The following is a 12240-nucleotide window of genomic DNA, read 5'->3' as shown; positions in this document are numbered from 1 at the left end:
CGTAGACGCCTGAGAACGCGTCATTGGCTCGATATCAAGGCGAAAACTGAAATTCGATTAATTTGAATATTTGAGTTGAATTTAACGAACTTCCATTTTCAGCGTTTCGGTAAATGCGTTAGTTGGCGCTGTTTGTTGGTGTTGTCTTCGTCTCAGATATCACTCACGGTGCCTGGTAGTTGATTATGTTATCATACCAGGTCACCAGCTTCCCTCGACGTTTACTATCACGTGGTTTCATTTTATGTTGTTGTTCACAATTCACAGATAAAAACACATCGCGTCACCGAATTACTAATTGCGCAAAAATTAGGTTTTTTATCGATTGTTGTTTATGTGTTTTCTCCAATGTGAAATAACATGTAGATAGGGGCGAATATGTATACATATTCCGACATGTAACAACGCATTATTGTGCATTCCCATAAAAATATCTAATTTTTTGGATGAACAACTTAAAATGAATTGATCATATGTACGCACGTGACAAATAGTTTAAGGTAGGTGGCTACCACGATAAACGATATTTACAATGTGGGCTTTTTTTATATTTTTGCTCACAAAATAAAACAAAAATAGTCACCGAACTACTTTCAGCCAAAATTATCAATAGTTCATACTGTAAAAATGTGTTATCATATCATCATGATCATCATCATCAAATTTTAGTTCGGTTACATGTGGTGAAAAGAATATAGTTATCAGACATGTGCTTATGGTTGTCATGAATAATTCTGACTAATACTATTTTTTTAATGAAATAATGCTATAACAAGGCTATTAAAAAGTGCCCCACCAAGAAAGATATCGTACTGGGGGGGGGGGAAATGCCCAAACGTCGAAGATTTGTGTCCAAATATTATAAATTTGTCATAGTCCACGAAGGACATCAATAGACACGTGTCAAAGTAAAATACGGTGGTGTTCCGTGTGTTCAATCGTATTCCTGATGAAGATAACAATCCTTAGAGAAGTAATATTAATAATTTCATCGTTATTAGCAATACAATTATTTATTACGTCACGTGATTATACATTTATTTTAAATACGTACAATTATTGAATGCTGACGTCAACAAAAATGACATCTGTGAATGAAGTATTCGGTTTTCAAATTACTCGTATTCAACTAGAAATAGTGAATTAAAGAAGAAATTGCCTCCATACTAAAACGATTTGATGTGCATCTGTCTTTTCAATTAAGGATTAGTAAAGATTTTCACCCGTCTTGTGCAAGTTACTGCCCATAAATTAGGCAGTTTTAGTGCATGTAATCAGGATGTAGCAACCATGCCTATCCCCGTCTCTCGGTATTTCCGCAACATGTGGAGTGCCACAATTCATTTTCGCTTTGACAATTTTAATCCGGTGCTGTCACATTGCGTTTATTTTGACCTGATTGTGTGTGATTCTGTATTTATCACGCGTAATCCCCGGCTAAGCCAGTCGACTTATACTTCTGCATGTACGTGGTTCTCCGTCGATAGTGTGTTGCAGTTTGTACTATGTGCTAAGGGTACAAACAATACATTTGTGTGTGGGGGGGGGGGGCAGTATAGAAACTGTGCAAGGTGTTGTGTTTCTTCACGTACCGAGCTCGATTTCTGTTTTCCGTTCCTCTATCAAGTGTGTGTATGTATGTGTCGGCGTGTGCGCGCGCTACGTGGGATTTCATTTTCATATTCTCTCTCCAAATTTACCACCCCTAGAGAGTTTAATACTTCGCCCTGACCTGATTACTAGGAAACCCCCCCCCCCCTCTACTGTAAGTGCATAATGTAGTCGCAGTACTACATTCCGTGTGACCCCTACTACATGTATTATTCAAGGTAGATTGGTGTTCGCTCGTTAGTTACTAAAATGTACAAATATCCTGAAATTTACTCCAGAGAAACGGTCATGATTAAAACATGCGTTGAATAAGACATGCTTCAGTGTCTGTTTCAGTTCGCGTTTCGTTGTCGACATCTATACTCCGTTTTTACGGTGGAGAGCACAACCATGAGTTATCAACACAATACCTGAATGTAAGAAATATAAAATGTATAAAAATAAAACACGATTTAGTTGAAACATTACCTGGCTTTAGCGTGGAATTGCCGCGGTGCATTCATATGTCCGTTACGGTACAGTCTGCAGAGTGACCACGCGTACACGGAAAATGTACATCGTTTGATTTATAGACCGGGTAAACACATTACTGCGGTAATTTGCCAAGCCTCCACATCAATGGCGGCAGTTTTTACGTGGAAATATTTGTATTGTTGCTTCACCGAGTTAAACTATTCCATGCAATAAATGACGCAGTCAGTATTCAGCTTTCTACCCGGGATATGAATATTGATGCATGGAATTAACCAATGGGGGAGGGAAGCGCGCCGCTGATTTGCATACCGCCTTTCTAAATATGGCCGAGTTAAAATAAACCAAAATCGGTCGTCAGCACAATTTCTTGTGTTTATGGTTAACATAATAATACCAGACACTCATTTAGATAATATAATAAAAATGAAAGAACTCGTCGATGGAACAAATATTGACTATTAATTTCTACATATGATTAATCACCTTGTGGATAGACATTACGTCATTTTTGAGAATTGAAAAGTGAAACTATTGACGTAGTAGTAGCTGACGACATCAATATGATACTAAACTGCAATAAGTGCATCAAAGACAACTGGGACATTACGTAATAACTGTAGACAATTGTGTTTGTACATGCCTAATAAGCGCCATCTACGTCCAATCAAATAATTTCTTGACGAGTTGATAAATTCTATTCTATTCTATCTTTTATTAAATCTTTTTTTCTTATGTTTGGAACAAGAAACAATCGTGAAGATGGTATTTTACAATGCATTATGGGATGCTAAGGTCAAGGGTCAGCTGATTCACGTTTGAACGCAATACTAGTAAATTGCGCAAATTATATCGACATTCTTTGATATTCAAATGAGAATATAGCAAGCAGTATAGTCTCAGCAGATTTGAATGTTATATTACCTCTGTGTAAACAAACCAAATCCCACAAATGTACGGGCGGGAATTCGTTATCCTGTCATGTCGATATTTTCACAGTGATGTCATGTCACGGATGCACGTGTTCATTTCAATACAACCTATTGTTGACTTGATTTCCGATTTTATTAGAAACATGTATTCATAATGCGACATCGCGTGAGAGAGCGGAAAAAATTAAAAACGCCAATTAAACATTTATTGAAAAAAAAACATTAGTCTTGCGGGAATTCAAACTCGTGCCACGACAATGACAACATGAAAGCTTAAAACGATGAATATTCCATTTCTTGCTGTTAGCATAACAACTAGTACTGTTCAAACGGGAGAAAGGCATGATTTATGCTGCCACAGTGACGCCATTGTCATATTGCATTATTATTAATATACGTATTATGAACGAACATTTTACAATGATACGACCTTTGACCCAATCTCACACCACACGTATCTTTCCGGCATAAATGAATTTGTTCCAATGTTGACTCGGTCAATGATCTTAAACTAGAAATCTTGTATAGAAAATACTACAAACCACCAGTGCATTATGGGTGCATTATGGAGCAGCGCAGCTGATGTCCCTTGCTGACGTTTTTTTGTTTACGTCGAATGGAATATGCCTGTGTTTAAAAATGAAACAAACAATATATATTGAGTATTGTGTGATCAAATTTCCTGTTTTGTGATTTAATTTTTTTGTCATTTTATCATTTTTAATTTGATTAAATTTGCGAAATCAACATTTAACTGTGAATACGATTCAAAAGATACGAGTTTGGCCACCGTATTACTGGATGTATGCCAACTTGAGGGTCAACTTGATGAAAACTTCGGTCACGTCAACCGTCCGTGACGCTCTGGAAGTGTGCCTTCTGTATCCGATATTTAGAGTGTGATATTAATCAACCGATATTTAAATTGCGATATTCATAATCTAAATATTTAGATTGTGATATTAAATATCCAATATTTAGACTGCGTTATTTAGTAATCGATATTTAATTTGCGGTATTTTTAATCTGATATTTAAACTGCGATATTTAGTAGCCGATATTTAAATTGCGATATTTATAATCCGATATTTAGCAATAGATATTGAGACTACGAAAATAGATTAAAATACTTTATCTGTGAAATTTAATTTATTCGTTAGCTTAACTGTGATATTTTTACTGTGAAATTTTCATCTCCATATTTAAACTACGCAAATTGGAATATGTTGACAGAATGTGATATTTAGAATGCGATATGCGGACGCCACGTTAAAAACGATATATTTGGACTGTGATAATAATATCTCAATATTTAAAACTGCACTATATATATGTGATATAGGATTATCCGATATTCAAAATGAGATATACTGTGATGCTTGTATCCGAATTTATCTTGGCAGTTTCGGGCTGTCTAGTTGGTTCAGTCAGTATCGCCGACTCAAATTGTCAAGTTATTTTGCGCGATATTCCCGGACTCGACGATGTTCTCGCAGAAAACCTATAAATCTCAAGTCACAGTCCTCTAGTCCATTTTACGACTCGCGACGTTCTGCCGTCTTTTGCTCAACGCTCGTCGAGACGTCTGTGGAAAATGTTGTGTCTATGTCGTCGGTCAATACACCACCAGGTCCTTCTTGTTTTTTTATAACTCGACCTTTGAATAGTCGACCGTTTGTTGATACCACCTGAACTACACGTTAATTCGGATCGTCGTAACTCATTCCTTCTTGACTCACGCTGTTGCCCAATACTGAATGCATTAAACCACTGCTGTCAACTCCTAACTGTCTCTTGTTGACTACTGTGCAACCATTCTTGTTGACTATTTGTAGACTATCAGTGTTGATTTTACTGTCCGACTGCTACTGACGACGTGTGACCCAGCGCATACTAGTATTTATAAAGTCACTCGTAGAATGACGTCATCCTAATATGTTAGATTTCATTGATATAACGTTCCGGATTATTCTAACACATAACGCAATATTCAAAAAATACAGCCCATCCAATAAATAATATTTACAAACAAATTAAAAATTTCATAAAATTCATTCTGACAATGAGAAATAATTATTTGTGCGCATAGATAAATCAATGATGATGCGTTCTCAAACTTCTGAAGACGACGACGTTTTCGACAATGCTGTATGAATATGCATGTACATGTAATTTGCTTTTATGAATTCGTGGTCGATTTGATTCATTCATCCAACTTTTAATAATTGTAAAAAACAAAACTTCAAAGTTCTGTTCTGTAATGTACCTCATAAGTTATGTCATTACGAAATAATCACTACACTAGTCCATGGTAAACAAACTCTGCTGTTTCTGGAATTGTTTCAGGCATTTTGCGGGTCATTACACAATGACGATGATATATTTTACTGTTAGCTTTGAAATCTATACGCTCAGTATAATACCACCCGTCATTTAAGAGTCATAATGTGTAAATTAAGTCCACTTTGAAGTTCTGAGAGCGAATAAAATAACTGACGTGAGACGGACACCGTCCAAACCACGGGATATCATAACCCGTGGTTTTATACTAATCATCTAACACGGCTTTCAAAGTAACATCAGCTTTGTAACCTAATAAATACAACACTTGAACACGACAGAATCATTGCACACATTGAGCTTTGATTTCGTGCATGGGAGACAGTCAAGACAGACATGCTCTCCAGACTATTAAAGGGACACTTATAGACATATTTGAGGAAGACAAGGCGGACAGTCACTAGTTCATTTACTGATTCATGTCTTCATTGTCTGATTCTAATTATCCATGGTATATTAATCCACTTAGAGTTATTGTTGTTCTCGGACATCTCGAACCTTATTGACCGTAATTCCGAGTTTCTTTCAGACGCCTAGGGTAATTGGAGGTCAAGCTTTGGGTTCCTTCTACGCGGCCGCCTCCGAGTCGCAAATTGCCTCAGTGGCATTCGTGGAATGAACAGTACTAAACGATGCGTTCAAGGAAATACACAATACATGACATTTTCAACTTCAACAAAAAATTTCAACAAAAACAGAAGTTTAAAAGTTTACACAAGTGTCATAGATTTTACTTACAAATTGTCATTTTAATTGAAAATTGACGATGACATCACACATTTTTCAGGCGATATTGAAAAAATAAAGTGAAATCATAATTTTGGGAGATGAACGGGTTCGTTGACTGTTCGCTGTTCGTTGCATAGCGACGAACGCATCGGGCAATGAACTCGTAATCGCATACGTATCGCGATTCAGATCGATACATTCCCCGACTCACAAACACAAATAACCGATGAAATCAAAGACATTCAGCGATAAGATCCACGCTCCCGTGCGGTATTGCATATTCTCGCCACGCGTGAAAAAAATGTTTTGGAACGAGGTCGTCAAAGAAACTTTTAGACATAAATTGATTGGTGGCAGCATGGGTCAACGCTAGTTATGAATATGGACTATTTGTAAACCACTTCCCGGCATGCATCCGCGGCGCCAGTTTAGGGAGACTCTGAGAGTGGTATGAGGGCAACTGAGGTCGTTTTATTTCAAGACGTCTACACAATTGGGGAAGAGTGTTCATGATGGAATTTCGATAACAAAAGCGGGGTCGGTTAACTGGGCAATAATTGGTCCCGTAGTCTAACTGACAACTGGGAAAATTGGTCTCCATTACGCACAGCTATTAGATCATCCAAGCTGCATTGTGGAGACGAAGCTAAGACACAATAACGCCCGTGGAATGAATGGACTAGCCAACATAGAAATTGGTGGTGTGACGCGAATACAATGTGTTGCAGGGATATTTATACATGTCACAATGCTTCATATCATACTGAACCACCCGTTCAGAAAGCTGTGAACGTTGAAAATAGCATGTAAATGTGTAAAATCACTGTCTATTGCATTGTTATCGGTCAATGGGATGGACAGTGTATTAAGTCTATGACTAAGTGACTCTGTATTATTCAAAGTTCGTTAACACAAAAACACACATTTCGACGTGTTTGATAGTATTCCATTTGCTGTATGTGATTGAAAAACATTTAATAGTGGGTATCGGGTGATTGAAATCTACATTTTTTGAGGTGACTAAACAACACTGACCAGTTGACCAAAAGAGACGGGGCACATATTTGGTACTCTAGATGCAGGTAAAAAGCTCTTAACAGTCGCTTTGTGGCGATATTTACAAGCTTTGAGAGGGATACAAAAGTCTCAATAGCTCCAGTACCGCAATTACTTTGGCGAACTCTTGAGATATCGTGCGGTAAACAAACACAGCGCTGTTTCCATTGTTGGGGATGTTATAAGGACAAGAAATCCCCATTTAATATTCTGACAATGACATAGACGATTAACCTGTTTACTTCGACGATTCCGACATTTGTGACTTTTTGTTTATTTTACCAAATCATAGAAAATTGAATAGTTAAATCGAAGACAGAAGAACCAGAATGAATGCGTGTTCTGTCTGCGTAGGGGACTGTCACGTGATTGAGTTAAAAACTGATTCGATGTAAAGTTGACGTTTAGTAAGGTCTAGGTGGACATAATAAGAGTTGGTGAACTATGGGCCACATTCCCGATTTACCAAAGATCATGTGACACTACAAAATGACGATTTTTTGTCAAAATTAATTATGCATAATGGGATTTGTAAAACTTTTTTTAGCTAGCACATTATTTTAGCCAATTTAGCTAATCCGCAATTTCGCTAAATTGAGATGTCGCTAATTAGAATAGAGTGTATTCTCACAGCGAGATTGTTGACACTTTAGCTAAATTAAGATTCAGTTAATTCATGCATTGAGTCAAATTCGCTAAAATGGTACGTAGTTATTTCAAAGTGTTGTACAGTATGTATTAGATAATTCCCACCTACTACGTGTTTGGAGTAGTATAATTGTATAGTTTTGGTTTGTTTTAAATGACTGCTTTACATCTAAGTAATAACGATCGGAGCTATATGTGAATATATTCCGACGTAGCAGATAAACATAACTGTCACAGTTATGTGGTATGTATGCACGGACAATGAGGTGCTGTGATTATAGCAAGGCCATAAACTGGCGTGATCACCATCGAGGGGCATGTTTTACAGATTTATACATACTTGGGGAAAATATCACGCGTAGACAAGGCGGTAAATACGAACTACAAGTTTAAAATTAAAAACGCACTCACCTGATATCTACTGATGACGGAGTAACTGGCCGATACATGGGACGTACACGCCAACACCTTTAAGTCAAATCTGTGATAAGCTGAGCGTAACCCGAGCCGAGAGTGTCGAAAGAGCGCTGATTTAAAGCTCGTTATTAGGGGCGTCTCCAGATAGCCAATCAGGGGGAAGAAACCAGCCAATTAAGTCGCGGTTTGTGAGTAATTTTATAACCTCATCATAATTGTTAACGACCCAATCATTGTTATTGTCAAGAGGTCCCATAACGCTTAGCAGAACAAATTCCTGACTTTTATACAGGGTTCTTTTATTAAAGGACTCAAATGTAAGAAGCTGATTTCTTGTCCACGTTTGAAATCGTCCTGGGAGGCAATGCGGAGGTCAAATTTCCCCTTTCTTCACCCCTTAAAGAAGTGAAAAGAACACGTTTTGTTTGCCCACTTGTAGCATGGTCCACAATCGGCGTGGTTGCCGTGGAACTCATACGTAATGTGCCCACACAAACGAGTTACTGATAAAATCACCGCCGTATACCATTTGGAGCAACAAATTACTCTGTAGTGGTAATTTAACTCTCAATGTCGCATGTTTAAACTCAGTTTACAAGTTTGTGAATGAACTTTGCTCTGAATGCGCCCTCTATCGACATCATCTGGCAGTATTTCTAAAAGTCTGTATATTTTCAATGGTGGTAATCGCATAGTGGAAAAGGCGAGCGTATACGAGATGTTTTCCAATAAATACCGTAAAGGCAAACATACTGTAGCAGAACTGCAAACAGGAGAATATATAGTCGAGTCTAGTACTCCACCCCTACCACCACTTCCTATTGAAATACAGTAGCGAACAAAAGCACAGCCCACTTGAGGCGCAGACGTCACGTGACATTAGCGTTCGTTCCGCCCACTCCTGTAGTCTATAGAACACAAGAAATGAAGGAGAATTTGCTTGAAATGTGCATCGATCGTAGACGACCCATAGACGAATTGCTTGACATTGATCAGGCCCATACTCAGAGTGACACTTCGAAACCGCAATTGATACGATGATGACAGCTGAAAGTGGAGCAGACTTTCTCTACAGTGCATGTTTTCTCTTGCAACGTTAGCCAAGAATATATTCCTCCACGATAAGGGCCTAGAAACGACTACCGGTTTACGTTAATTGATTTACTACACTGCGTATTCTCGACACAAAAAAAACATTTCCTTCACCTTTATAAATTTCAATAGCATTTAAACCAAACCATCCGTTTAACTAGCGGATTACGCGTTGATAGCATTTAAACCAAACCATCCGTTTAACTAGCGGATTACGCGTTGATAGCATTTAAACCAAAGCATCCGTTTAACTAGCGGATTACGCGTTGATAGCATTTAAACCAAACCATTCGTTTAACTAGCGGATTACGCGTTGATAGCATTTAAACCAAGCCATCCGTTTAACTAGCGGATTACGCGTTGATAGCATTTAAACCAAACCATCCGTTTAACTAGCCGATTACGCGTTGATAGCATTTAAACCAAACCATTCGTTTAACTAGCGGATTACGCGTTGATTTAAACTTGTTGTTTCAGTTTGAATTGTGAAATTTATAAATATTGACTGAAGTTTTTCATGGAATGGGTTAGTAATGCTGAGAGTGTAGTGGGCCAGATTCACTGGAGCTGTCCACACTATTCAAGCGATCTCCAAATAATTATTAATTATCCAAATTTACGCTGAAATGGTGTTATAGATTTTAGTTTGGTGTGGATCGTAAACCGAGTTACCGTCACGAATCAGAAGTCATGGGAAAATGTCTCAATGTACCATCGTTCTTTTCATGATAACATTTACAGTTTGTGTCAGTTAGGTTTCTAAGATTGGTATAAACAGACTCGTTTTCATGGAAACATGATTTTCTTCAAAACATTATACATCAGAATGCCCAAGAAAAAGTACAAACTTGACAAGAGTCACGTGACATCGCACACGTTAGAAACTTTGTTCAAGTTCAAGTCGATATTGATGATCCCTTTTTTTAGAGATATCGAAATGAGTCGCATTCTCATTAAGTTCTCTGGCCCATAAAAACAATGGACAGGTTAATTCTCTACTGACAGGGTATTCAATGTACAAATGTGGAACCATTGTTGTATATCAATAGATTGAGATCATATCTAGATGACGAATGACTGACTAACCAAACAGCATATACATCTTTTTGACGTCACAGAACCGCCGTGTCACTAGAGGGCGCGATGTATGGTGTATCAGTGGGTGTGAATACAGCTGACATATTGGTTTAGAATGCTACTCGTGATTTTTTGTACATTTTTTGTATCAAAATCTTCAATTATTCGTTTTAATATTAGTCAACAGTACGTGAACTGTCTTGGTTCGCTGTCCGTAAACAGTATGTGAACTGTCTTGGTTCGCTGTCCGTAAACAGTATAAAATGTCATTTTAGCAGCGGTTTCCATAGATCACAATGAAACACATTCCCTTGATAAAAACCTACTAAAATATCATATTTTTAGTACTTCTAGACATTAAAAAGTACCCTAACGTTGGATGTACAATTTTGAGATATATCCGTTTCATTAGATACAATGGTAAAATACCCCAAAACAGACAATACCTGCTATTGTACATCGAATTTCTCCGAACCAAGTACGGTGACCCTAGATTGTTATTCAATTATCTTCATTCTTGTGACATGAAATATTAAATAGCGCCTCACCTTAATCCGTTCACCACCAGACTTTCTCGTCCGAATTTGTCAAAACTTTTTTTTATATTCCTCAAAATTTCTGGAGATCATTCAGTGAACCTTAATTTTGGAGTCAATAATTTGAGTCAATTTTTGGTCTTTACTCAGAAAAATTGGTTATTATTAAGGTTGAGATTGACTGTACAAGATCAAGGTCTATCAAAGTTTGATATATTAAAGTCATCCCAGGTTTCAGTCATTGCTGCACCCAAATGTTATCGTCTGATTAACACTCGCGGCCTCACGTGACCACCTCTATCGTTGAGGGTGCACCTAAACAAACATACTAGTACGCTTTGTTCCATAAGGTTACTAAATATGATTATGGGATAGTAAAACTACGTTTATATCACCCAGTAACTGAGTAAACAAGATGGGAAGCACTTTTAAAGAATAAAGGGTCAATACAAACGGCGTTTTGTCTGGCTTTCGTATGAATTGCAAAAATATTAGTACATGACAAGATTGGGAAATAATCCCGCGTGGAATAAAGAATGCCACAAGTCATCAACCAACCCACGACTGACACGTCTTATTGTACAGAATAACTTTGAAAAAAACGTGATAGAATCATAAACGCAGAATGTAACTTTTGAAACCCGTCCTCAATGCGAGATGTCACGATGTGAGCGTGTCGTCTCCTTGGCAACACTAAGATGAGTTGAAACAACGCTCTAGAAAATTTCGTCGTGGACATTGTAGAAATCACATTACTAGTCTGTTTGGTATCTGAAATGCAAGCATAACAACCTATCTTTCATTGTGTTTTTAGGACCATGTCACTTGTTACGTCGATATGTTGTGCAAACCTCAGATGTTACAACAAAACAACATCTGTGACGTCATTGACAGGACCAAACTCAGCGTAAACGAAACATGAGCGTGACGGTACTGCGGTTGAAAAAAAAAACGTGTCAACAAATACGCCTCTTTTTGATTGATCTGCCTATCCTCGGGGGCGGACATCCGGGCATTTTCACCGCCTGGCAACCGGAGGCGGTGAAAACAATGGCCCAAAACTCGCAGAAAACGGTATTTTGGGATGAATATAGAGACTCCTCTGAACAGTGTAACAAGATTAGCCCTACGTGTGTAACATATATAAATTTGGTTGTTCGGGATTACTTCAAAGTTGAGTTTGTGTTGTTTTCTCGAATTTTCACCGACTCGACCGGCGTTCCACAGCAGCGCGCACAAAGCCCATAGAAATACGTGGTACAGTGATGCGCGTCTAAGCAATGTAGAACGTCCGTGACATAGCTCCGCCCCCGGGGATTAGGTGTTAGGGT

The 12240-nt window shown here is 37.9% G+C and overlaps 1 protein-coding gene across 2 annotated transcripts in view; it reads right to left on the bottom strand.

The window, feature by feature from the left end:
- LOC100368443 (homeobox protein Mohawk-like) overlaps nucleotides 1-2256 on the bottom strand; it is a 99631-nt gene extending 97375 nt beyond the window's left edge. Inside the window, exon 1 of one of the 2 annotated variants that reach the window (XM_085495578.1) lies at nucleotides 2080-2256. The gene's annotated coding sequence lies outside the window, so the exon portion shown is untranslated. The remainder of the gene's footprint in view (nucleotides 1-2079) is intronic. The other variant, XM_085495582.1, reaches the window with a different exon arrangement.
- Nucleotides 2257-12240: the final 9984 nt, after the last annotated feature.

The sequence above is a fragment of the Saccoglossus kowalevskii genome, chromosome 22, assembly GCF_978046115.1.
Source record: "Saccoglossus kowalevskii chromosome 22, keSacKowa6.1, whole genome shotgun sequence".
Taxonomy (NCBI): Eukaryota; Metazoa; Hemichordata; class Enteropneusta; family Harrimaniidae; genus Saccoglossus; species Saccoglossus kowalevskii.
The sequence above is the reverse complement of the archived record's forward strand: the minus strand, read 5'-3'. Positions and strand labels throughout refer to the sequence as shown.